Below are 19,476 nucleotides of genomic sequence, written 5' to 3'. Positions count from 1 at the left end.
GTTCTATGAGCTTGGTTATGTTATTTAAACCTTCCTGAGTCTCCGTGTCTTCACTGGCAAATGAGAATGCGTTAGAACGTACCTCATAGGGTTAGACAAAACCAAATTAGAGGTGTCTCATTATATTTAAGTTCCACTCTCCGGATAGTTCTAAAAGCAGCAAATAAGGCCTCCTCAGTACGTTTCATTATTATTATATTTAAAATTTTATTATTATTATCATTTAAAATTTTATTTATTTGGGCACCTGGGTGGCTCAGGTGGTTAAGCATCATGATCTTCAGGTCCTGGGATTGAGCCCCGCGTCAGGTTCCCAGCTTAGCAAGGAGGCTGTTTCTCTCTCTGCCTCTCCCCTGCTTGTGCTCTCTCTGTCTCTCAAATGAATAAATAAAATGTTTTTAAAAATAAATTTTATTTATTCATTTGAGAGACAGAGAGAACACAAGCAGAGAGGAGGGGCAGAGGGAGAGGGAGAAGCAGGCTCCCCACTGAGCAGGGAGCCTGATGTGGGACTCAATCCCACGACTCTGAGACCATGGGCCAAAGGCAGACATTTAACAAGCTAAGCCACCCAGATGCCCCTCCTTAGTACATTTTATAGCTTTATCAATCACTATATAATTACTGCTCAATTCATATATTTTGAATACCAGAGTTCTTGGGCATAAACCACATTCTTCCTGTTTCTCTGGGAGAACTGATCATACTTCAGTGATAAACATCGTTCCAGTAAACAATAACTTTTGCTAGAGGGGAGTACTGAAAGGTATCTTAACATATCAAGGAGTTTCAAAACGAGCCTGAGTGCTTTATTTCCATTGCTGACATAAAACAAACATTTGCCAGCTGCATTGGAGACCCTGGGTATTTCTTTAGCTTCCCTACTGGTCACCCAGCCCAAGTTGTCAAAATGTGGTCCCAGACTAGCATATCAGCTTCTCCTGGGAACTCATTAGAAACATAGATTCTCCAAAAAAAAAAAAAAAGAAGAAGAAAGAAAGAAACAGACTCTTGGGACACCTGGGTGGCTCAGTCGGTTAAGTGTCTGCCTTAGGCTCAGGTCAGGCTCCCAGGGTCCTGGGATGAAGCCCCACATTGGGCTCCCTGTTCAGTAGAGAGTCTGCTTCTCCTCCTCCTCTGCAGCTCCCCTTGCCTGTGCTCTCTTGCTTGCTCGCTCGCTCTCTCATAAAGAAAGAAAATCTTAAAAAGAAAAAAAAAAGCAAAAAAAAGAAACGCAGATTCTCACATTCCACCTACTGGATCCAAAACTTGAATCTACTGCCCCTCAGTCTCAGATCAACTGGCCAAATGTTTGTAGCCAGAATGACCTAAGATATTTTGCTAGTGATCACAGGCAGAAACTGACCAGATTTAAAGAACTTTCTGAGCACTGGCAGGTGTGGCCAGTTGAAATGGTCTTCATTGGCTTATGACTATTCTAGTATCATCCCCAGACTTGTATTGTGTAAGATAGACCTTCACACTTATTTCACCAGACTTGACCATTGCTTGATATCTCACATCGAGGTTCAGCTCACAAAAGAAGGTTAGAAAGGCCCTCCCATGTGCCTTGCCTGGGCCCCCTGACACCTTACACTGTAGTAGAACAGCATGACCCCCTCCCTGCGTGTTCTCCATTTGGGGTTGTTGGGTAGCCTCGTGGCTGGCAGGCAGTAGGAGTGCACTGAGTCAGGGAATGAATGCTCCCCAGTTGGGAGCTTTAGATTCTGCTTCTGGTCAGAGCAACAAGTCATTTGCCTTCCCTGAGCCATAGTCTCCATTGCTCTACCGTGGGGGAATAATAACCTTTGGTCTCCTTTCTGCAACAGAGGATAGGAGGTTGTGTTTGGACCTGGGGGACAAAAGGATCAGTCAGTGATTCTCAAGTTCAATTGCACATTGGTCTCACAGGAGGAGAATGCTAAAAATACCCATGTCTGGCCCACTCCCAGACATTCTGGTTTAATTGGACTGGGGTATGGCCTGGGCACGGGATTTCCAGGGTAGAGCCAGATTGGACAACTGTGACTGTAGGTAGATATGGTCTTATAAACACTTGCAGGGTTTCAGTGGGATTATATGAAAGTACCACCTAGAAGGTTTTAAAACTAAAAAATTCTACAGTTCTGTGTAGAAAAATTGAGATGAGCTAGGAAATATTCAAAAAGCAGTTGTGGGAGGGGAGAAGTAGCTCTTTGGGGGATGTCAGTCACCTTGCTGTACCTGCCTTGTGATTTCTTTCCTGGCGTGTTAAGGATCAGAGAGATTGAAGCTCATCTTTACTTTAATGTGAAAATCTTTAAATTCCCATTGCAGCAGTAATGCTTTTGAACAAATTGGTCTAAGCTACTGCGGAGTTGCAGGCCTGGGGGTTGGGCCCTCAGTGCTTCTTCTGTCTGACCTCAGCAGAACCCCGTCTGGATTTCATGCACACATCTGTGTCCTTGAAATTCCAAGAGAGTGGGGCGTGCAGACATTGTCACCATATAGATCATAGCCTGTGGGTAAGAACTAATAATAGCAAACATTTATTAAGACGTTAAACTGTGCCAGGATCTGGGCTGTGGGCTTTGAATGCATTATCCAGTGTAATCTCCTAGCAGCCCAATGAGGTAAGAACGATACCATCTCCATTCTGCTTATGGGGAAAGTGATGCGTAGGGGGTTGAAAACTTGCCCACGATTGTAAGCTAGTAAGTGGCAGAACTGGGATTCAGATTCAGTTTGCCCACCCCCAAAATGCATGTTCTTCACCATCGGGTAGGTGAGGCAGGGCTGTCAGGGAGAGCAACACTGACTTCATCCTGGTAATTCAGACCAGAGTCCCTTTCAGTCTGGTGATTCCTGCACTGGCAACTTTTTCCAGTTGCTTGGGGTCTGTTTGGAGAGGCCAGACTTTCGTGTTTGCTCTACTCCTGTTCTAGCAGATGTCCCTTTTCGGGAAGCAGGGTGAGTGAGCTGTTTTTCAGAGTACAGTAGGTTTTTTTCAAAATCCACACCCCCCAGGGATGAATGTCTTCAACCAAATTCCTCGGTCGTGGTGGTGATCAGCATCTCTGCTTTACCCTCCTTACGGGCTGTGTTCAAGATGTCTCCATCTCTTACTACTTTGGCACAAAAGACTTAGCAAGAATCAAGTTCCTCTTGGACTCTTGGTGTCTGCCCAGCGTATGGGCTTGGTCTGCAGCACTCTTGCTTGCCCACTAGAACATCCTGTAGGATGTTTGTTTTGGGGTCCCTAGAAGTCATTTGGGTCATCTCAGGCCCGAAATGGCTCTAACTGGACATGAACTACCTTCCAATTCTATTGCACTTGGATAGAACTGAAACAAAAGAATGTCATTAACCTTTGTGTATTTGGTTCTTGGTGGGAGCTGTACTAGGAACGGGATCCCGTAGTGAATAAAGGCTAACATCGCCCCTCATGGAACTTACAGCCAAATAATAAAAACATAAAATAATTACAGATCATGAAAATGAAGAAGATGCTGTATTAGAAAATAAGTCCTTGTGAATGACACCAGAGGTCAAGCCATAAAGTTGTAAAGTTCTAGAATTTGAAAAACTGGGTTTGCTGTTAACTTTAAATAAGATGCATTTGTAATGATCGCTTGTCTCCCTCTTCGTACAGGGCTTCTTAATTCCGGTGAGTAGATTGTGGTCCTCACTGTAGTGGCAGCCAACAGGGTTTCTTCTCTCCTTGGGCTAAGGAGCCAGGTTTCCCCGAGTCTGGCATCATCTGTTGACTGCATACATCTGAACTGCCCGAGTGGCTCAAATGCATATTTCCAGGCCCAGCCCCCATCAGCATAATCAGAACCCATGGATTAAGTGGACCCAGCCTCCATGTGTGTGAAAGGAACCCTCAAGTGATTTTGATGCCATCTTAAGTTTGAGAGCCCCTGAACCCAACCAGGATTAGAATCCCTTCACCTCTGCCACAGCCTGGCCTGCTTCTTCGACCTCATATCAAGGAATTCTCTTCCTTCTGCCAGACCTCTGTGGATTTTTCTCCAGTGTGCTCTGGCATTCCCTCTCCAAGAATAAATGCTCAGCCTTTTTGCTCCCACTCCACGCCCCTCCCTCTGAAGAACACAGAGGAATTCCGTACCCACTGGCTCCACATCCCCCACTCATGCCCCAGCACTCAACATCCTCCTCCTCCTCCCACCTCATCCTCTGACCACAGTTCCAGAAAGGTCACAGAAGCCCCACGGTGAGCTCTGACCTCCCTGTAGCACCTGACAACATGGCTGAGCCTCCTCCTTTCCTGGTGTCTTTCTTTAATTTTTATTTATTTTGTAGAGATATAATTGACTTGTAAGTTTAGTTTTAGGTGTACAACTAATTCAGTATTTGTATATATTGCAAAATGATCATCACAGGAAGGCCAGTAAATATCCCTCAATACATAGAGTTTTTTTTTCTCTTGTGACAAGAATTTTTACTGTCTGTTGTTAGCAGTTTTCAAGTATGCAATGCAGTATTGTTAACTATGGTCACCATGTTGTATATTACATTTCCAGGACTTATACATCTCCAGGACTTATTTATTTTGTAAATGGAAGTTTGTACCTTTTGTCCCCTTTCACTCATTTTGCCCACCACACCTCCTGCCTCTGGCAGCCACCATCCTGTTCTCTGTCTGTGAGCTTGTTTTGTCTTATTTTTGGATTCATACAGTATTTGTCTTTCTCTGTCTTATTTCACTTAGCATAATGCCCTCAAGGTCCATTCGTGTTAACATAGATTTCATTCTTCTTAATGGTAGGACTATTCCATTATATATATATACACCACATTTCCTTTAGCCATCCATTCATCAGCGGCTACTTAGGCTGTTTCCATTATCTTGGCTGTTGTAAATGAGGCCGCCGTGAGCATGGGGTGCAGATATATTTTTGAATCAGTGTTTTCATTTCCTTCAGTGTTACCCAGAAGTGGGATTGTTAGGTCATATGGTAGTTCAATTTTTTTTTTTTTGGTAGTTCTATTTTTAATATTTTGAGGAACCCACTTACTGTTTTTTGTTTTTTTTTTTTAAGATTTTATTTTATTTGATACAGAGAGAGAAAGAGTGAGCGAGCAAGCATGAGCACACCAGCAGGGGGAGCAGCAGAGGGAGACGCAGACTACCTGCAGAGCAAGGAGCCTGATGTGGGCCTTGATCCCAGGACCCTGGGATCATGACCTGAGCCTAAGGCAAATGCTTAACCAACTGAGCCCCCCAGGTGCTCCCCAACTGTTGTTCCTAGTGCCCACACCAGCTTACATTCCCTCCAGCAGTGGACGGGCCTCTAGTGATGGATGGTGTTGACCCTCTTCTATTAGCGGTCACTCTGCTCCAGGAAAGGGAGAGCATTTTGTGGTCTTACCTCCCATTGCTCTTCCCTAGTAGTGTCCCATGACCCCATACTTCCTGCTACCTTCTCTCCAGCGAAACCTGAAGTGCACATTTCTAGTTTCCTGCTGGACATCATTTCTGGGTCCAGACAAACACTGTACTCAACTACAGAATTAAACCCCAATCCAGTCCTGGGCTCAAACAGCTTTGCCTTTTCTGCCATTCCCATGAAAAGATCCCCCTATAATGGCTAAAACATGCCTGGTTCAAGTTCTAAAGATCCAAAAGGTGTGCAGCAAAACGTAGGTATTCCTCCCCCTGGTACCCATGGGCCCAGTTCCCCCACTAAACACAGGCCACCCCTGCTTCCATCCTCTGGATTCCTTCCTCCCCCCGTCTGGCTGCCAAGTTCTGCTACCCTTTCTTTTACAGGCTCTGACACCTGCTTCCTTTTCTGTTTATTCCTACTGAGGCTTGTTTGAAAATAGAGGCCGAACTAGAGGCCTCTCCCTTCTAGCCAAAGCTGTGGCCTGCTTTCAGATCACGCTTGCATAATCCAATACTGACCACCCCTCTCACACTCTTTAGTCGCCCCACCCCCAAGTTAGCTGAGGGACAACCTTCTGAGCCTTACCATCAAAGCTCCTCAAAGCTGGTCCTGCCTTATTTTCTGTGTCTCTCATGCTTTGCCCCATTTTCCTCATTAATAAATGGGGGTAATAGTAGTATTGACCTCCTGCTATTTTTAAAGATATTTTTTACAAAAAATCTTTCCCATGCATCTTTTGGTATCTTTTCAATTTTGGCATGTAATTTTAAACTTACAGGGAAATTACAAAAATATAAGAAAATTCCATATACCCTTTACCCAGATTTACCGATTTTTACGTGTTGCCCATGTAGCTTACAGTCTCTCATTTTGTGTGTGAGTATGTGAGTATAGATACGTGTGCATGTGTATACAAACATATGTAATTATGTGAAACCACGACATATATAAACCATTTAAGAGTAAGTTGGTTATAGGGGCACCTGGGTGGTTCAATTGGTTAAGCTCCCAACTCCTGATTTCAGCTCAGGTCTTGAGCCCAACATTGGGCTCCATGCTGGGCACAGAGCCTGCTTTAAAGAAAAAGCTGGTTATTACTTTTTTTTTTTTAAGTTGGTTATTACTCTTAAGTTGGTCATCATGTTTCTTTGCCACTAAATACGTCCATGTTTGTCTGTATATGTGTGTATAAGAAACAAAACATGCTCTTACATAACTACGCTACGTCCAGTTTTATTAAGCTTATGTTAAACTATCTAAAATACTTTGCAGAGTGCCCCGCAGCCCCTAGGTGCCAGTCACCATTGCTGCCGTTCCTGAGCTCTCTTGATCAGTCCTCTGTGTGTGGTCCACCTGGGTCAGCCGCGGTCCCGAAACAGGCCGAGCCTTTTGCCGTTCTCCCAGTGTGGCCTGGTTCCCAGCCCCAGTGGCATCCATGGGAGCCCCACGTCCCTCCCTGGCCACAGGGATGCTGCCTGCTCCACGAGGCCTTCCCTCATCCATCATCTTCCTCCCTGCTCCCGCCGGGGAGGTATCTACTTTAAGTCAAGTCTCTTCTAGTCCAAAGCAGGGAAAGCCCATATCAGATGGCTCTGGGAGGAAGAAGCTGCTGTGAGCTTAGATTTCACGGGAATCTAAGGAAGGGAATAGAAGCCCGCGCTGCTGGGCAGGTGGGACTGCAGCCGGAGGCCACCAGAGATTTCTGCTACCTCCCAACACCTACAAACAGCAGATCTAAAATGTGTTCATGAATTCACAGACTTTGTTTGCAATCAGTTCTGCCTCTAACTTGCCGTGTAAACTTGGGCAAGCTGCTTAATCTCTTCGAACCTCCGTGTCCTTGCTTCATACAAATAAGGCTAAAAGAGTAGCCCAGATTTTATTGAGTGCTAAGTGCTGCACTAAATGTCTTTATTTACTCAACCAACTGTCTAAGGGAGGTGCTCTAACTCTCCCCATCTACAGAGGAGGAAGTGGAGACATGGAGGACCTAAGTTATTTGCCCAAGGTCACACAGCTAGAAAGTGGCCAAGCTGGGATTCAGTCTCAGGCTTCTGGCTCCAGAGCACCCCCTCTTAATGACCTCCCACTCTGAAGGGTTCTTGGGAGAATTGCAGCATGAATGCTTCAATGCGAGGCACCTAGCAGACAGCAGGGCTCAGACTAAGTACTCACATATGCTAACAGCTTAGACACCATCAGAGCACTAGGTGACCCTTATCCCCTCCATGGCCCCAGCCTGTCTCATAACCCTCCAGCCCAAGGACCACAGTTAACTCAGTGGCCAAAAAATTTAGTGCTGGTTTGGAAAATTACAGAGCTGACCTTGAATTGGGCTCACCTGGTACTGGAAACCAGAGTCAGGGATCATGTGGTACCTACCACAGCAGCTGCCTGCCCAGAGAGTCTGTGGGCAGTTGGCCATCCCTAGGTCATTCTTTCTCAGAACTTCTGAGTCGATGGTTCTGATTCTGTGGCAGTGAGTAGGACTCAGTGGTTCCTGTATCTGAGTGCATGCTCGATTCAGAGCCCTGCTCTGGCCTCATCCCCGTGTGGCAGACTCCCACTCATTAGTGTGATCCCTGCCCTCTCGCTGCTGGAAGTGTGGGCTGTGGACCAGCACAGCAGCACTGCCCGGGATCCTGCTTGTTAAGAATGCGGGATCTCGGGGCGCCTGGGTGGCTCAGTGGGTTAAAGCCTCTGCCTTCGGCTCAGGTCATGATCCCAGGGTCCTGGAATTGAGCCCCCTCCACCCCACCCCCGCATCAGGCTCTCTGCTCATGGGGAGCTCAGCGGTGAGCCTGCTTCCTCCGTCTCTCTCTGCCTGTCTCTCTGCCTACTTGTGATCTCTGTCTGTCAAATAAATAAATAAAATCTTTAAAAAAAAAGAAAAACAAAAAAAGAATGCAGGATCTCAGGCACCTGGGTGGCTCAGTGGGTTAAGCCTCTGCCTTCGGCTCAGGTCATGATCTCAGGGTCCTGGGATCTAGCCCCACATCCGGCTCTCTGCTCAGCAGGGAGCCTGCTTCCCCCTCTCTCTGCCTGCCTCTCTGCCTACTTGTGATCTCTCTGTCAAATAAATAAATAAAATCTTAAAAAAAAAAAAAAAAAAGAATGCAGGATCTCAGACTCCACCCCGGGCCCACTGAATCAGAAACTGGTTTTGGTTTTTTGTTTTTCGTATGGAATGCTTCACAATTGTGTGTATCTGCCTTGCACAGAGGCCATGCTAATCTCTGGATCGTTCCGATTTTAGTGTATGTGCTGTGGAAGCAAGCGGCAGAGATTGCATTTTAGCAAGATCCTGGTGGTCCTTGAGCATGTTGATGTTTGAGTAGCACTGGCCAGACCATTCAATAGGGCTTACCACTGCACAGCCCTGGTTTTTCTGTATGTTTTAATTTTTTGTTTTTGTTCTGTGGCTGACTGCCTCTTACTAAGCTCTGATGTTGAGCACACCACGTAGTTATAATATCAATAAACAGTGGATTATTACAGCCAGTCCTAAATAGCGTCAGGGGAAAAGAGTTTCTCAGCCCGCTCCCAGAGCTCCACATGGAATAAGGGAGTGAAGCTGGATGGGGTGTGAAGGTGAGTTCAAAGGAGATCACACCTGCTGAGAAAAGGCAGGTCGGGAGACTAGCATATTCAGCAGCTGGGCCAGAGCAGAGGGGGGTTGTGTGGGAAGTCCCCAGGGTGGCAGAACATGGCCCTTGGGGACATGGGGCCATTGGAAGGTGGGAAGTCTTGGGAGGCTAGTGCCTATGACTCTAACACCTAATATGGAGGTGGCCCAGCAGGCACTGAGCAGAGATCACAAAGGCAGGGTTCCAGCCCTCAGAGAACAGGGGCAAGAGCAAGACGAGGCGTAGTAGGGTCCTGGGGAAGGTCCCCCCATAAGCTTCCCAGGCAGGGGCTTGAGCCAGTGAAATAAATGGCAGACTCCCTGGAACTAGCTCTGAGTAGGGAAAAATAGTGCAATGAGGGTGCCAGCAGAAACAGTGCCGATGGCCAAGGTTTAGGCTGGTGGAGCCAGAGTCCTCACCTGCAGCCCCGGGTCCAAGCCAGGAGGAGCCTGAGTGGGGTGATGCTGGGGTAACAGAGACCAGACTCCCAGTGGAGCACCCAGGACGGAGCGGCAGGGAGCCAGTCATGGGTAATAGAGAAGGTCTATAAGATGTCTGTAGACTGCCTTGCCTTTCCTACACGAGGTTCGCAAGGAGGTGTGGCCAGATTCCAGAAGGCTTTCCCATCGCTGCTCCATGGGCTCTGGTTCACCTGTGGACAGCCTTTTGTCTGAAGTGTGGACCTTGCCCCGACACCTTCCTGAGATAAGGCCCACCGTTGTCCCATGGAACACAGTGACAGCTGTCCACGTGAGTGGAGTTCCTCACACCCTGCCGGGGTTCGCTTTCGGTTTGTTTGACGTTGGTCATGTCTGTCTGTGTAAGATGACTGAAGAACGAATCATTAGTGAGCTGTCCAAAGTCCCTTTGGGAACATTCCAGGAAAATAAACCAATATTCCATCAAAGCCACAAATGGTTTTTGTGTTTTTTTCCCCAGTCCTTCAAAGCAGGGTTTCTCAGAATGTGGTCCATAGACCTCCTGCCTTAGACTCCCCCAAAGAGCCCACAGAACAGATTCCTGGGCCCCCATCTGAAATACACTGAATCCGAACTTCAGCGGGGGCTTCCAGGATGCTGCATCTTTATTGGATTTGATTTATTGGAATCTAATCTTAAATATGCCACCCAGACAATTCTAACACGCCTTAAACTTGAAACCCTCTCCTCCCCGCTCCAGGAGGAGCTCTCCTTGCTTTCCATGAACCGAGTGTGTGCCCTGCCTGCTGATTCTCCCTCTGAGCCCTGCTGCCCATCTCCCCTCCTCCGGCTTAAAGACCTCCTCTTGCGGGAGCCTGCCTTGTCCCAGCTCGGGTAAGGGCCCCTGCTGTGCACCTTTCACCCATGTATCCACCAGGAGCCATCCTCCTTTTCAAGTCCGTGTTCTCCACTGAATGGAGCAGTGTCTTATCAGCTGCCCGGGCCCAGCACTGCACCTTGCACACAACTGTACCAGCAAACGAGTGGATGGATACTCCCAAAGGCACCTGAGAGGCAACAGGAAAGTCACGGAATAAAGGATGATGATGAATGGATGCTTCCTGGTGAGAAGCTGTCACGTCCTGACTCTCTCGATCAGTCTGAAGTCCTAGGTCAGGTTTTGGACCCAGAGAGCCAATGTTGGACCCAGAGAGCTCCCAAGGCTCTGAGTGTCTGGGGGCACAGCCCACCTGTATGGGCCGGAGGCGTCTCCTGTGGGAGCTGAGCTCTCTGTCTGCCGCTCAGGAAGTCTCCTGATGTGGAGAAAAAGACTCAAGGACAGTGTGCCAGCCCCAGCCCAACCCCACACCCAGGGCCGCTAAAATGTGCAAGCCTTCCCCTTGTCGTGAGGCATTAAAGAATAGAGCTTTTGCACCATGGAAGTCCCACAAGTCCTTCCCCCCAGAGTTTCTCAGCGTTTGCTACCGTGGTTTTCTGCGTAAGTCTCCGTATTGCTGTTTGCCAAACTAGTAACTGTTCACCCAGCGGGAATCCCATGGCCTGTCTTCAGGCCCTGTCGGTGAAGGGAGAGCCAGCTGTCTGTGGTCTAAGAATGCTGCCCATCACCTGTCTCTGAAAACCAAGCTGCAGTTCCTTACTCTTCAATGGAGTACCACAAAACCTCCCCTGAGCTTGCATGCTTATCTGTGTGCATGGCATGGGCAGGGAGGTGGGGGCACCTGGCGGGACTCTAGAGTTAGCCCAGACTGCTGTGACCTCTGGGGACCTCAGCACAGGAGACAGCTGACCTCTTGATACATGAGGTCAGAGTAAGGGCAGCCTGCTCTCAATCCAAAGTGGGGCCAGAACCTTCCTTGGTTCTTTGAAGAGAAAGGAGTGGCTGAGTTGGAGAGGCAGGGCCGAGCCACTGAGGGCTCAGCGTTCAGCAGGCCCTCAGCAAATGCTTCTGGAGTTGAGTTGGTAAAAGGGGAGCGTCCAGTTCTCATTGATGTGGGCTGTGTCAGAATCTTCAGGCGTTTGCTATAATGTCATGGGGGAATCAGGTATTACAAGATCGTAGGTAATTACTGAGTTCCTTTTGTGCATTTTTTATAAGGATATTATTTCTCAATCTATACCCTTTCTTTTCTCATCTCCCCAGATTACACTTGATTTGTTTCTAGGAGGAAGGCAGTGCTGTGCCATCATTTGGTCAGGATTTTATATTCAAAGATAATAAAGTTCAAAAATCCCTCTGGATGCTGATGAAACTTCCTGGAGGTTGTGACAGCCGCCATGTACCAAGCCATTGTACATGCATTCACTATTTCACTTGTCTTCACCTTCCAGATGAGGCCACTGAAGCCCAGAGAGAGCAGGGAAGCAGGGAATTTAGCGTCACACAGCAAGTTGGCACGAGGTTGGGTTTCCATCCAGGGCTCAGTGCTCATCACTGCCGCATGGTCTCCTGGAGGTTGTTGGCTTGCGCTGATGTAACATTGCTAACACTCATTGAGTTCTCCACCGCTTCTCAGAAGGTTTTGTCTATGTGTCCTGATTTGAGAATTAGTTAAGCTCTTGCACTCTCCAGGGTGCAGCGACTGGAATCCAGGCGCTGGAGGAAGTTCCTGCCTCCTTTCTAGAGTCCACGGGCAGCCAGATCCCACAGACCCTGCTCTGCAGGGCAGTGAGGACGGGAGGTGTTGCCCAGCGGTTGGTGGGCAGCATGGACAGAGATTGTGGAGGGGGTGGGGTTGTGATGACCCATGGGGCACATGATCCCCTGTCAGCTCTCACACCCGGGCCCTCTCCCTGCCACAACCTCCTCTCCTAGTTCCCTCTTTGGCCCCTGCCCTCTTAGAGCTTTAGCTGTTTGGAAAAGTGAACACAGAGGTCTTTTCAGAAAGAGTCTTGTTCTCCAGTATTCCCGGTGTCCTTACTCACTGCAGAGAAAGAGAGACAGGCAGAAGCAGGATTGCGTGGGAAGGAGAGGCAAGTGTATGGGAACCGTTGAGATGCAATTGCTAATGACTCCTGGAATTTGTCTCCTAAATGTCCAACTTGCATGCAGGGATGCTGCCCGCCTTTGTGAGGGGCCAGGCCTCACTGAATGATGTGTTATCAGAACGGTACAATAGCCTTCCAACGGCACGAAGATCCTGGTGTTAGGAGGACATGGCCATGAGGAGATGGAGAGGCCTTTCTACACAGCATGATTTAGCTTTCATTATGTAACCCCTGGGCCTGCTGGCCCTTTGTTCCTGTTCTCTTTGACAAAGGATTTTTTTTTTTTTTTTTAACTTTCTGATTAGAAACCAGTAGTGTAAGCCTGCTAATCACCTCTTTTGGCTTGGCATACGAACCAGGGAAAGGCCATAGCATTTAATCTGTTTGCAAGGGCCCTCTCAGTCCTAGAAGTTCAGAAAAGTCGTTGTGTCCCCCTACCCACTTAAAAAAATTATTTAGGGTCATTCCTATTGTAATTATAATAATAAACATTCTGAGATGTATTACTTTTTAGTTTACTTTTTGAAATATCAGTTTACTTTTTAAATCATGTATTTTGGGGGTGCCTGGGTGACTCATTTATTTGGTATCTGCCTTCGGCTCAGGTTGTGATCCTGGAGTCCCAGGATCAAGCCCCACGTCAGGCTCCCTGCTCAGTGGGGAGTCTGCTTATTCCTCTGCCCCTCCCCCCTTCTCTTTCAAAGAAATAAAATCTTTAAAAAAAAACATGTATTTTTGATTGGGTAAAATATACATAAGATTTACCATGTGAACCATAGTAAGCATCCAGTTCTGTGGTGTTAAGCACATTCACCCTGCTGTGCGACTGTTACCACTGTCCATCTCCAGAGCTCTTTCCATCTTGTAAAACGGAAACTCTGTCCTCTTTTTTTTTTTTTTTTTTTTTAACACAACAAGACTGACACACCAAGAGAGGAAACACAATTAGAGGGAGAGCAGGCTTCCTTGCAGAGTAGGGAGCCCCATGCAGCATCCCAGGACCCTGGGATCATGACCTGAGCTGAAGGAGGATGCTTAAGCAACTGAGCTACCCAGGCACCCCAAACTGTGTCTCATTAAACTCTCTGCTTCTCATTTGCCTCTCTGTAGCCCATTGTGGTCACCATTCTACTTGCTGTTTCTACCAGTTTGACTGCTCGAGCTACCTCATATGAATGGACTCTCACGGTATTTGTCTTCTTGTGACTGGTCTGTTTCACTCAGTGTGACGCCCTCCAGGTTCATCCATGGTGTCCCATGTGGCAGAATTTCCTTTCCTTCTTTGAGGCTGACTAGGATTCCATTGTATGTGCATGCCATGTTTTGTTTATCCACTTCCCATTCATGGGCCCGGGGTTGCTCTCTCCGTTAGACTGTCATGAATAATGCTGCTCCATACACAGGTATATGAATATCTGTTCCCGTACTTGCCTTTAAATCTTCTGGCTTTATTCCCAGACGTGGAATTTCTGGATCATATGGCAATTCCACTTCGAATTTTTTGAGGAGTCACTGCACTCTTTTCCACAGTGGCTGTACCATTTAAACCCACAGCAGCAGGGTGCAGACCTTTCCTTTTCCCTGCCCCTTCACCAACACGTTTGTTATTTTCTGGATTTGTGTATAGTAGCCATCCGAATGAGTGTGAAATGGTATCCCATGGTTTGGATTTGCGTTCCCCTGATAATAAGCAGTGTGGAGCATCTACACAGATACTTTTAAAAAATCTAACTCCTCAGGGTACCTGTGTGGCTCAGTCGGTTAAGTGTCTGCCTTCAGCTCAGGTCATGATCCCAGAGTCTGGGATCAAGACCTGCATCAGGCTAGTGGGGAGTCTGCTTCTCCCTCTGACTCTCCCCCTTCTCATGCTCTCTATTTCTCTCTCTCAAATAAATATAATATTTTTAAAAAATCATCATGTCCTTTCAAATATAGAGAAGCAGTAAAATGTATGTTCAAGGAGCTGAGTCCTAGAAGCCGCACTGCCTGGGTTTATTGCTAGTCCCACTCCTTACTGACTTTGTTACCTGGGTCCACTGCAAGAGCTCTCTGTGCTTCAGCTTCTCATCTGTAAAATGGGATAGTATATAAACCGATCTCACAAGGCTCCTGGGAAGACTCAGGGCATTAATACCGTTACGTCCTGTAGAATACTTGCTATGGATGGGCCAATGGCTTTGCGTCATTACGCTTAGTGGATAGAGTTGAATCTGCTGCCTTCTATCAGCCAGGGATAGTTTTCTTCTCCGCCAACTCTTTTTCAAGTAGGGGTGTTTGAGGTGAGATGGCGGCTAGAATCTGGTGGCTTTTCACACCCTACGGGTGGGCATGTCATGGGAAAGAAGAACCGTGGCAGCCTCTGATACCGTCCTGAAACCTGGCAGAATCTGGTTTGGAGAGTGAATGTTTGCAGAGCTGGTAATTGGTAGGGAAGTGGGACTAGGTCTGGCCATCTATGGAAAGGAAGCTGCTGCGGTTCCTCAACCAGTAGTCTTTACAGCAAGTAACCATCTGGATGAGGAATGGCTCCTAATGCCTTAAAGGAAGACAGCTAAGGGTTTGTGTTGCTACCTGTATGACCATAGGGCCTGGGTAACTGTCCCCAGGCCCGCATTGCCTGTGTCCTGTGTGTCTCAGTGTCTGAGCTTCCATATAGTGCCACATCTGTAGAGCATTAGCCTTGTTCCAGAGGGATCAGGGTTTGCTTTCCCTGAGGTAAATTCCAGGCATGCCAGGAGAAGCCTGGGGTTACAGCTTTCCCTCTGCTTCCCAGAGCACATCTCTGACTTGGTACCCTCAGGGAAAGATGTCATGGCAAAGTCATCCTCATTCCTGATCCTTCCCTAAAGCCTAACCCAATTTCCTTAGCCAAACAAGAGGAGCAAACTCACTGAAGGAAGGGAGAGCTTCCCTTCTCCTGCCTTCACCTGGTTAACCATCTTTTCCAAGCCCAGCTTGAAACATCATTTCCTCAAGAAATCATTCCCTGACTCCCCAGATGGGGCCAGGTTCGGTGTTTACATATGCTCGTAGAGCAGTATCCTTTTCCTTTAAATCAGTTGTTCGATGATAATTAGCTAATTAGATCTCATGTGTTTTCTGTTTAATGTCAGCCTAGGACTTTTCTAGACAGCCATTCTCAAAGTGTGGTCCCTGGTGGTCCTGGAGATCCTGGAGGGGGTCTGCAAAGTCAAAACTTCATGATAATACTAAGAAGTCATTTGCCTTTTTTATGTTGTGTCTATCACGAGAAGACAGTGGAGTTTCTAGAGGCTACATGACATGTGGTTTTGCAACAGGCTGATGCAAATACAACTCTTAGGACTCAGCTGTCTGTTAAGCCGTACATTAAAGTTTTGCAAAAAATATAAAGTAATGTGACTCTTCTCACCAATTTTGTTGGAGGGGACTTAGAAAAACATTTAAGTATAAAAGCACTTAAATTATAAATCTGTTATACAGTAAAATGTTTTAAAATTTATATTAAATTTACAAATATAAAATTATATTTAATTATAAACGTGTGTGTTAACGTGATGGGATTGCTGTTTTTATTTTCAAAGAAATTAATAAATATTTTCAAATTTTTTCTGTTTTGATTCCTAGTGTGGTAAATATTGGTAAAGAAAACACACATAAACAGAACCTCTTTGGTGTCCTCAGGTTTTAAGATAGTGAAGGGGACCTAAGACCAGCGGGTTTGAGAACTGCTACCCTAATCCTGAGTCAGTAACCTCTTTCTATGAAGATCTAGATGGTAAATATTTTAGGTTTTGTGGATGATACCACCTGTCCTAGCCACTCAAATTTAGAACACAAAGGCTGTCATAGATAATATGGAGACAAATAGGCATGGCTGTGTCCCACTGAAAACTGTTTATGGAAGCAGGCAGTGCAGGCATTTGGCCTTCAGGCCGTAGTTTGCCATCCCCTGCTCCAGACGATAAGCTGACAGGTCAGGAACCCCATCTAACTTGTTAATTACTTTATCCCCAGCACCTACCCCCTGGTCTACTTAGTAAGAATTCAGTACTTTCAACAGTTTAGCTACTGACAGCACAAGTCAGAATGTCTAAAGAACAATGGTTTACCTTCAAATTTTTTTTTAAGATTTTATTCATTTATTTGACAGAGAAACCGAGAGAGTACAAGCAGGCAGAGCAGCAGAGGGAGAGGGGAAGCAGCACCCCACTGAGCAAGGAGCCCAATGCGGGGCCCACTCCCAGGACCCTGGGATCATGACCTGAGCCAAAGGCAGACTCTTAAAGACTGAGCCACCCAGGTGCCCCTTAACATCAAGATTTAACTTTACTTCTTTATCATATTAGAAAAAAAATAAGACAGGCCAGTCAGGGTTGGAGCAGTAGCTCTGTATGGTCACCGGGGACCCAGGTTCCTTCAGCATCTCTGCTCCACCATTCTTAACATGTTCTTTCCAGTGTTATACTCACATGGCTCCACAAAGCTTAAAAAGGCTCAAGGGAATAAAGCTAATGTGCCAATAAATTAACTGCCATCACGACAAAACTTTTTTTTTTTTTAAGATTTTATTTTATTTTTTTGAAAGAGAGCGCCAGAGAAAGCACAAACAGGGAGGAGAGAAGCAGGCTCCCCGCTGAGCAGGTCCTGGATCCCAGGACCCCGAGATCACGACCCAAGCTGAAAGCTGACACGTAACCGACTGAGCCACCCAGGAACCCCACAACAAAAGATTTTAAAGAAAGAACACAAAATCCAGATTCTCAGCAGCTCAGTATTCCCCATGTCCAGCACAGACTAGAAAAGGCACTTAGACATAGGAGGAAAGATAGTAGAGACAAACTCAGAGATGGCAGATGATGGGATTAGCAGGAAAATGACCTTAAAGTAGCATAGGTATTTTTAGGATTCAAAGGAGAATAAACCAGTAGAGAAATGGAACCAAATAAAAATTCTGGATGAAAACTATAGTATCTGAAGTGAAAAATCCACTAGGGGGATGTAATGGTAGATTAGATGTTGTAGGAAAACGGGGCACTGAACATGAAGTCAGGGCAATAGAAACTGTGCAGACGGGGCCCAGAGAGAACAGCGGGGAGAGAGAAGGTCAGAAACTCAGCAATCTGTGGGACATTCAGCAGTCTAAGAAATGTGTATTTGGATTCTTCAAAGGAGAGAGAGTGAGACAGAAATTGAGGAAGTAAATGTATTGGAAGACATAAAACAGAAAAGTTCCATGGTCGATGAAAATTACCCCACAGATCCATGAAGTTCAGCCCCCACACAGGAGAATCGTGGGAAGAATACCACCTAGACACATCATAGTCAAATTGCTGAAAACTAAAGACAAAAGAGAAAACCCTGAGGCGCCTAGTGGCTCAGTGGGTTAAAGCCTCTGCCTTAGGCTCTGGTCATGATCTCAGGGTCCTGGGATGGAGCCCCGCATCAGGCTCTCTGCTCAGTGGGGAGCCTGCTCCCCTCTGCCTACTTTTGATCTCTGTCTGTCAAATAAATAAATAAAATCTTTAAAAAAAAGGTAGATACTGTCAGGTTGGGGAGGGAAAAGGCAAATGTATAAGCTGCCTCTGAGAGATTCCCTTTAAATATAAATACACAGCTAGGCTAAAAGTAAAAGGATGAAAAAGGATGGGAAATACCAATCAATAGAAAATGAATGGCTGTAATAACAAAACACAAAATATACCAAAAACAGGAGTATTACCAGATACAGAGTCAGAGGTCTTGTTTATAATGGATCAGTTCCTCAAAAAGATGTGGTAATCCTGAATGTGCGTACACCTAATAGCAGAGTTCAAACTACGCGAGTGAGATACTGGATCCAGTGGAGCTGGTTTTCCAGCTTTTTGCAAGGGGAGGGATTGATGGAGGCAGTTCCTTATTCTAGGCCTGATTTTCTTAGAGTCAGTGATGAGGACAGAGGTAGGCAGAAACAAGCTGAATTCTATGGCCTCATTCTGTGCTCAGTGTCATGAGCACTGGTGTCCTTCCTGTGCCTCTCAGAAGGCAGGCCCTGGGGCTGTGTGATAGGAGCCCTTGTACGGAGCTCCCACAAGGCACTCCACCTTGCCACAGAGCATTTTCTGGAATCTGCCACTCTCACGTGAAATGCCAGCCAGCGCATGGGGGTGTAATTCCTGAGGTTGGAGGGAGCTGGGGTCTTGGAGTGATGGGCATGGTCATTGTTGGTCACTGGGAACTCTAGGTGTCCCAGGACACAGGATAAGGTGGCCGTGTCCATCCTGAGGCTGACTCCTGCCATTCAGATGCTACAAGGAGGTGAGTCAGCATCTGGTAGGACAGGGGGAAGCGGTTAAGGGAATCTTGAAGCAGTGAGGAAAAGTTGCCTGGACGAGGGAGGAGGAGGTTCTCGGTTGGGGTGTGCCCGGTTGGCAAAGACCTGCATTGTTTTCGTGCTGTCCCACTTTCTGACAATTCCCGCAACAATTGCTTGCTTGCTTACTTGCTTCCTTCCTTTCCAAACTTTTTAAAAAATTCTGGTAAAATCCATCTAACAAAATGGACAATCCAAAGTGTTTTTAAGTATCCAGTTCCGTGGTGTCAAGCGCATTCACATTGCCGTGCACCCGTTACCCCCATCGATCTCCAGCACTCTTCCCTTCTTGCAAAACCCAAATGCTGTCCCCATTTAACTCTAGCTCCTCGTCCGCCTCTCCCTCAGCCCCGGCAACCACCATTCTACTTTCTATGAATTTGACTCCTATAGGTATTTCATATAAGCGCAATTATATGGCATTTGTCTTTCTGTGACTGGCTTATTTCAGTTAGCATCATGTCCTCCAGGTTCACCCATGTCGCAGCTCATGTCGGAATGTCTTTTTTTTTTTTTTAAGATTTTATTTATTTGACAGACGATCACCAGTAGGCAGAGAGAAGGGAAGCAGGCTCCCTGCCAAACAGAGAGCCTGATGCGGGGCTCGATCCCAGGATCCTGGGATCATGACCCGAGCTGAAGGCAGAGGCCTTAGCCCACTGAGCCACCCAGGCACCCCCGGAATGTCCTTTTTAAAGGCA

General features: G+C 46.7%; 1 protein-coding gene and 1 pseudogene across 2 annotated transcripts in view; one reads left to right on the top strand and one right to left on the bottom strand.

Moving 5' to 3' along the window:
- The window catches only part of WWC1 (WW and C2 domain containing 1), a 149,807-nt gene that overhangs the window by 10,046 nt on the left and 120,285 nt on the right, over positions 1-19,476 (top strand). The gene's annotated exons all lie outside the window — the stretch shown is intronic.
- LOC123939519 lies at positions 8,570-8,669 on the bottom strand (annotated as a pseudogene).

This window comes from Meles meles, chromosome 3 (genome assembly GCF_922984935.1).
Source record: "Meles meles chromosome 3, mMelMel3.1 paternal haplotype, whole genome shotgun sequence".
In the NCBI taxonomy this organism is placed as follows: domain Eukaryota; kingdom Metazoa; phylum Chordata; class Mammalia; order Carnivora; family Mustelidae; genus Meles; species Meles meles.
Note: the sequence above shows the minus strand (reverse complement) of the source record. Positions and strands in the feature narration are given on the sequence as shown.